Source organism: Salvelinus sp. IW2-2015, linkage group LG1 (assembly GCF_002910315.2).
Source record: "Salvelinus sp. IW2-2015 linkage group LG1, ASM291031v2, whole genome shotgun sequence".
NCBI lineage: Eukaryota > Metazoa > Chordata > Actinopteri > Salmoniformes > Salmonidae > Salvelinus > Salvelinus sp. IW2-2015.
The window spans coordinates 18,237,711-18,244,751 of record NC_036838.1 but is presented as its reverse complement, the minus strand read 5'-3'; the positions used below and the strand labels follow the sequence as shown (position 1 = coordinate 18,244,751).

Genomic DNA, 7,041 nt, shown 5'->3' with positions numbered 1-7,041 from the left:
GATGTGATAGTGATAGCATCTGTGACCTGGCTGAATCTCCATTCTTTAAATTTCGACTGTTGAAATATCCCTGTCAGTTTTACACCGAAACTAAGGGTGGCAGAACTTTTAAATACTTGCAATTGTGCAAGAGTTTTGCAAGCAGAAAAAAACAGTGATTTGAAAACATGGCTGTTGAGGCGAACAGCGTGGCCCTCCTGCAGTTTCTCAAGAAAATAGAACTGATGAAACAGGGTGCAGAAGCTYGTGTATATCGGGGACGTTTTTGGGCCGACCATTGTAAAATAAAGGTTTCCTAAATTGTATAGGTACCCGGTGCAATACTTCGCTGTTGAGTGACTGCTGGGGATCTACATGGTTTCAAATCATGAAATAAATTGAAGTTGCAGAGCTGCACCGAACTGCAGAGGTGTTGCCATGGTGTCTTTGTGAGCTGGACAACTGTGAAATACTTCCAATTTACAGGATGTTGATGATTGCAAGGTCTATATGATAAGAATTCTATCTTATTTATGTGAGGGCATACATATCAAATAATATATTTAAGCAAAATGGCCCAAGGGATTGTGGTATATGGCCAATATACCACGGCTAAGGACTGTACCTGCATACAGCCCTTAACCGTGGTATATTGGCCATATACACCAAAGTCCGAGGTGCCTTATTGCATTATAAACTGGTTACCAACGTAAAAATAATAAATGTTTTGTCATACCCGTGGTATACGGTGTCTAATAATAGTGTCTAATATTCCTCTCTCTCTCTCTCTCTCTCTCTCTCTCTCTCTCTCTCTCGGTTCCTCTCTCTCTCACCCTCTTTCTCTCTCTCCAGGCATATCTGCACCAGTCGTCTACTTTGTAGACTACACCTCCCACTGCATCTTTCTTGAAGACATTGTGGGCTACATCACCGTTAGAGACCACATCGCCTCCACGCAGCTCTCCTCCACCCAGAAAATCCCAGAGGACCGCCTGGAACAGCTCGCTAAGAAGATGGGTCGGATTCGGGCCAAAATGGATGACGAGGACGTCGTCCATGGAGACTTGACCACGTCCAACATGCTGCTGAAGCTCAGAGTGGAGAGACAGAGCTGGTCTTCATAGACTTTGGCCTGAGCTACATATCGGCCTTGCCCGAGGACAAGGGAGTGGACATGTACGTGCTGGAGAAAGTTTTCCTGAGCACCCACCCCAACACAGAGGTTCTGTTAGAGAAGCTGCTGAAGGCCTACGCAGCCTTGTCCAAGAAGCCCCACGCCGYTGTCAATAAGCTTGACAAAGTTCGGGTGAGTGGGAGAAAGAGGTCGATGGTCTGTTAAAGGGAACCTATGAGATWGTTTGTACCAATGCATTTACAACCCTGGTGCGGTAGGGTAGCCTTGTGGTTAGAGAGTTGGACTAGTAACCGAGAGGTTGGAAGTTCAAATCCCCGAGCTGACAAGGTACAAATCTATCATTCTGCCCCTGAACAGGCAGTTAACCCACTGTTCCTAGGCCGTCATTGAAAATAAGATTTTTTCTTAACTGATTTGCCTAGTTACATTTTTTTTTACAAAWWAAAAAAAAAGGACATGGCCCGTTTGGCACTGATTTGTTAAGTGTTCTATTTGATATTTAGATGGTAGCATATAGGCATAGACGGTGAAGAAGCTGTTGGTCCGACAATGTTATGTTACTACAAATATTTATTGAAATAAAAGACCCTTGGCTTTATTGGTTTGTGTTTTTTCCTGACATAATAATATACGCTATTTAGCAGACTCTTTCATCCAAAGTGACTCAGTCATGCATTCTAAGGATGGGTGGTGGATCAAACCCACTATTCTGGTGTTGCAAGCACTATGCTCTACCAACTGAACTACAGAGGACCACTTCTTTCACTGGTTAATTCAATGTGATGAGAATCTAGAATGAGGTTCTTCATTCTGCCCCACACGGTGTGCAGGCAGGCAATGATTTCTCAATCCAATTTCTATTGTGCCTTTCTGATGGCCCACAATCATATTCCTTGTTATGTAAGGAAGGCCTTACTTGGGATCTTTTATGAGCTTTCCTGTTTCAATTGGAGCTGGGAAATCACATGACTGAGATAGGCGTGTAATTGTTTACTTTCAGAATTGCTCTCCTGTTCTGTCACGGTAAACATCCCAACCAAACGTGAATCCCAATGAATAGCTGGGATATTAACAATGTCTATATGTGTCAYGTTCTGACCATAGTTCTTTTGTGTTTTCTTTGTTTTAGTGTTGGTCAGGACGTGAGCTGAGTGGGCATTCTATGTTGTGTGTCTAGTTTTCCTGTTTCTATGTTTGGCCTGATATGGTTCTCAATCAGAGGCAGGTGCTAGTCATTGTCTCTGATTGGGAACCATATTTAGGTAGCCTGTTTTGTGTTGGGGTTTTGTGGGTGGTTGTCTTCTGTCTTTGTGTCTATGCACCAGATAGGACTGTTTCGGTTTTTCACATTTGTTGTTTTTGTATTTTGTAGTGTTCATGTTATTTCTCATTATTAAACATGATGAACACTAACCACGCTGCGCTTTGGTCCTCCTCTCCTTCCACCGACGAAAGCCGTTACAATATGAGGAAAAACGCTCAGTATTTTGATTGTCATTGCAATTTCACTAGGGTTTTCTTAGAAGTAACGTTATTGGGACAAAGGTCAAAGTCAGCCCCACAAGCAAACAACAGTACTTGTCTTGGCTATGAACCAAGTTCAGTTTTCAGTTTTTATTAGTGTTGTATTACTAAAGCTCTCAGGTTGGATGGGGAGCGTCGCTGCACAGCTATTTTCAGGTCTCTCCAGAGATGTTTGAATGGGTTCAAGTCTTGGCTGGGCCACTTAAGGACATTCAGAGACTTGTCCCGAAGCCACTCCTGTGAAGTCTTGGCTGTGTGCTTAGGGTCGTTGTCCTGTTGGAAGGTGAACCTTCGCCCCAGTCTGAGGTCCTGAGCGCTCTGGAGCAGGTTTTCAGCAAGGATCTCTCTGTACTTTGCTCCATTCATCTCTCCCTCAATCCTGACTAGTCTCCCAGTCCCTGCAGCTGAAAAACATCCCCACAGCATGATGATGCTGACACCAACATGCTTCACCGTAGGTATGGGGCCAGGTTTCCTCCAGATGTGACGCTTGGTATTCAGGCCAAAGAGTTCAATCTTGGTTTCATCAGACCAGATAATCTTGTTTCTCATGGTCTGAGCGTCCTTTAGGTGCCTTTTGGCAAACTCCAAGTGGGCTGCAATGTATGTGCCTTTTAACTGGGGGACCTTATATACACAGGTGTGTGCATTTCCACATCATATCCAATCAATGGAATTTACTACAGGTGGACTCCAATCAAGTTGTAGAAACATCTCAAGGATGATCAATGGAAACAGGATGCACCTGAGCATAATTTTGAGGCTCATAGCAAAGGGTCTGAATACTTATGTAAATAAGTTATTTTTGTTCTTTATTTGCAAAAATGTCTAAAAACGTGTTTTTTGCTTTGTCATTATGGGGTATAGTGTGTAGATTGAGATTATTAAATATTTAAGACATTTTAGAATAAGGCTGTAACGTAACAAAATGTGGGAAAAGTCAAAGGGTCTGAATACTTTAGACTTAGAATTAACACACTCTTTTCACTTTTCACTTTCCCTCGTTCTTAAAAATGTCCAGCATCCCTCAGATCCCAAAGGTGGAGAGGTTGCTGGTGCTATGCTGTTGGGTTGAGAAGTTCTACCTGGACAAAGTCCATCTCGAGTGGTCGAGAAACCACTTCTTGGGAGCAGGTGTATAGCTTGTGGAGTAAAATCGAGCTGACCATGGCTCAGGAGGACGAGAGGGCRGTCTACAAGTGTATCACTCCAGTTTCTCTGTGCCAGTATACAAAGATGGTGGCCATTTTAGCTCTTGGTCACAAACTCGTTCGGCCCAGGGCCCACATTCTGGCACACAGGTCGCCAGTTTGAGACCCTTGTTTTAGTTACCTGTTTACATTTATCTCAAACATGTATTCTGCCAATCAGAGCTTGGCTATAGGGTGGTAATTGTCATAAAGATTGAGTGTAGATGAAATACAAGTTAGTGGGGAAGTCTTCATCCTGGAAATTGAATTCTACATGTTTGGTTTTCATAATGTTGGTCATGAGAATGCATCAACAGAGACAGAATATAACTGATGGAGCTGATATTCAAGATATATATTCAAGTGTCTTCTTATAACTTTTTAGCGCAAACGTAATGTGCCCCATCATGTTATGTTCACTAGGGCTTATCATAGCAAAACAAAAAGTCCTGCTACTCCCTACCTGTTTCTGTAAATTCTCTTCCATTTTATGCCTAATGAATAGGACCCATGTGTCTTCTTCAACAGGCTCCCCTATGAATGTGATATTCATCAAGTGTGAGCCACTACGCCCTCTGCAGGATGAGGAGTGCACGCTCTACCTCTGTGTCCTGAACAAGTGTCGGTCAGCTGGTCTAAGGACGGACAGAGGGTCCCTGCTGGCCAGGTCTTAAACTCACCGCCCAGCCTGAACGTAAACGGCCTGTACTCTATGTGGAGCTTCCTCAAACTGAGTCCCACCACGGAGGACTACGTCTCAGAGTTCAGGTGCCGTGGAGAGAGTGTTCACACTGTCAGATATCATAGGCACATAATAATAATAATTTTGTGGGCACTTATATTTGTCTAATTTCACGCATGTACAAGTGTGTATTATACCAATGTGTGAATAGGAAATGTTTTTTGTTTTTTTCCCCCCTGAGACAACCCTCGGAGAGTGCGGTCACAGCCCATAGGCCTAGTGTATACTCAGGTTGTACAAAGCATTTGACACAATGGTTGTGATACAATAGTTGTGTGATGTCTGCAAAAACACCAGTTGTATCACAACCATTGTGAAAATGTGTTGTACATCAGTTGTTCAACCGGAGTACTAAGGCATAGTCAAAGGATGTATAGAAGGATATTACCGCTCAAGTTTGTAGCATTATGTAGTTCATTTTGTACGTTCAGTAGTTTGATGTCTTTATACTTGTTTTTGTTGATTTCATTCGCTCTATTCATCCTCAAAAGATGGGAAATGTTGACGTGAGTCTGAGTGCTGATCTATGATCAGATGATCTAAAAGGCTAAACTGATCCTAGATCAGCACTTAATGAATACGGGCCCTGATCACTGAAAAGATGTCCTGCTTTGTTGATAGAGAATTACAGTCAGCGTTAGTTACTCGTAATTCTCTTGTTGCTAGACAGTCTATCATGGCACAAGGCGAGGCCCAGATGCAGACACAGGAGGCAGATGGTTGGAGTCTTACAATGTTTATTAATCCAAAAGTAGGCAAGAGAATGGTCGTGGACAGGCAAAAGTTCAAAACCAGATCATAGTCCAGGAGGTATAGTGTGGCAGACAGGCTCGTGGTCAAGGCAGCCAGAATGGTCAGGCAGGCGGGTATAGGGTCCAGAAACAGGCAAGGGTCAAAACCGGGAGGACTAGAAAAAGGAGAATAGCAAAAAGCAGGAGAATGGAAAAACGCTGGTTGACTTGGAAAAACATACAAGATGAACTGGCACAGAGACAGGAAACACAGGAATAAATACACTGGGGAAAATCAGCGACACCTGGAGGGGGTGGAGACAATCACAAGGACGGGTGAAACAGATCAGGGCATGACACAGTCATAGTATGTAGTATATATAGTATATATTTTTTATTTAACCTTGATTTAACTAGGGAAGTCAGTTAAGAACAAATTCTTATTTGCAATGACGGCCTACTGGGGAACAGTGGGTTAACTGCCTTGCTCAGGGAAGAACGACAGATTTTTACCTTGTCAGCTCGGGGATTCGATCAAACAACCTTTCGGTTACTGGCCCAACACTCTAATCACTAGGCTACATGCCGCCCCAAATATAACTCACAGTTGCACCAAACATTTGTAATAAACTTTATTTTTATTTATCGTACAAGACTTTATAAACAGTTGTGGTTCAATGGGAACTGAAGCAGGTTCCATAAGCAGACTCTCATCACAACTATAGCTTACAGAAGGTTTTGGTCTCAGAATGAAATTAAATACTTATGATACATTTTCATCAATATCACAATGGCAGTGTTAATCTATAAACCATCATGCTCCGATCAAGTGCATCAACATTTTTTCAATTTCTTTGTATTTGCGGTCATAACTGATCTTGAGATTATCATTCTAATTATGTCATATTTACTAAATATCCGGTAACATTTTGTGGTATGTGAATATGACATAATGTATGTCCATTTGGAACTGAACCTTAGGCCTAAATGCAAAGCATAAATTGCAAAAACATACCTAGATGGCTTGTAGAGGCCTATATTTAAAAACAAATTACGCTGGGTTTTTGTTGTAGATACTGTACATGCATTTCAAAATATACTTAAGTTACTTCAGTAAGCATTATTGATTCAGTCAATTACATTCATACATTCAATCTCCAAGACACGAACATTATAAGATAACACAAATATTTGGCAGAAGCATGAATCATTTAAGTAGATTGTGGATCGCTTTCCAAAAACGTATTTTTCAAACACTGATTGCCAAGCTCTCTTATTTTGTGATGATTTCAATTCAACAATTCAAAATACACAAACATTTACAGATATGTAAGGCATTGGAAGGCATAGCAGCTTACTACAATATCAAATAATGTAAGGATAAACCTATGCAAATTCAATTACTACTGAACAGTGTTGGCTACAATTAAATAAGCATCTGTAAGACTGAAAAGTTTGAGGGTATAGGTGCAAACAAAACCGTTACCGATAATCATGTCACCAAATGTCATACTAAGCAGCTTCTTCAAACACAAAAGATAAATATAACAGAAAATGGAATCAATGCTTTTGAAAATAAAAATTCAACTCAGATATCAAGCAATAATTGTGACATAGTCAATAGATGTGATTATAAGTGCTAAATATTTGTATAACATTGGTTGAACAATATTTTTTAATTCTCCTTACATCACTTATGGTCCTTGGAGAGGGTCAGGACTGGTCAGATTCGTAGTTTGA

At 41.3% G+C, this 7,041-nt stretch overlaps 1 pseudogene; it reads left to right on the top strand.

Moving 5' to 3' along the window:
• The first annotated feature begins 167 nt into the window (after positions 1 to 167).
• LOC111961438 (EKC/KEOPS complex subunit TP53RK-like) lies at positions 168 to 1,466 on the top strand (annotated as a pseudogene).
• Positions 1,467 to 7,041: the final 5,575 nt, after the last annotated feature.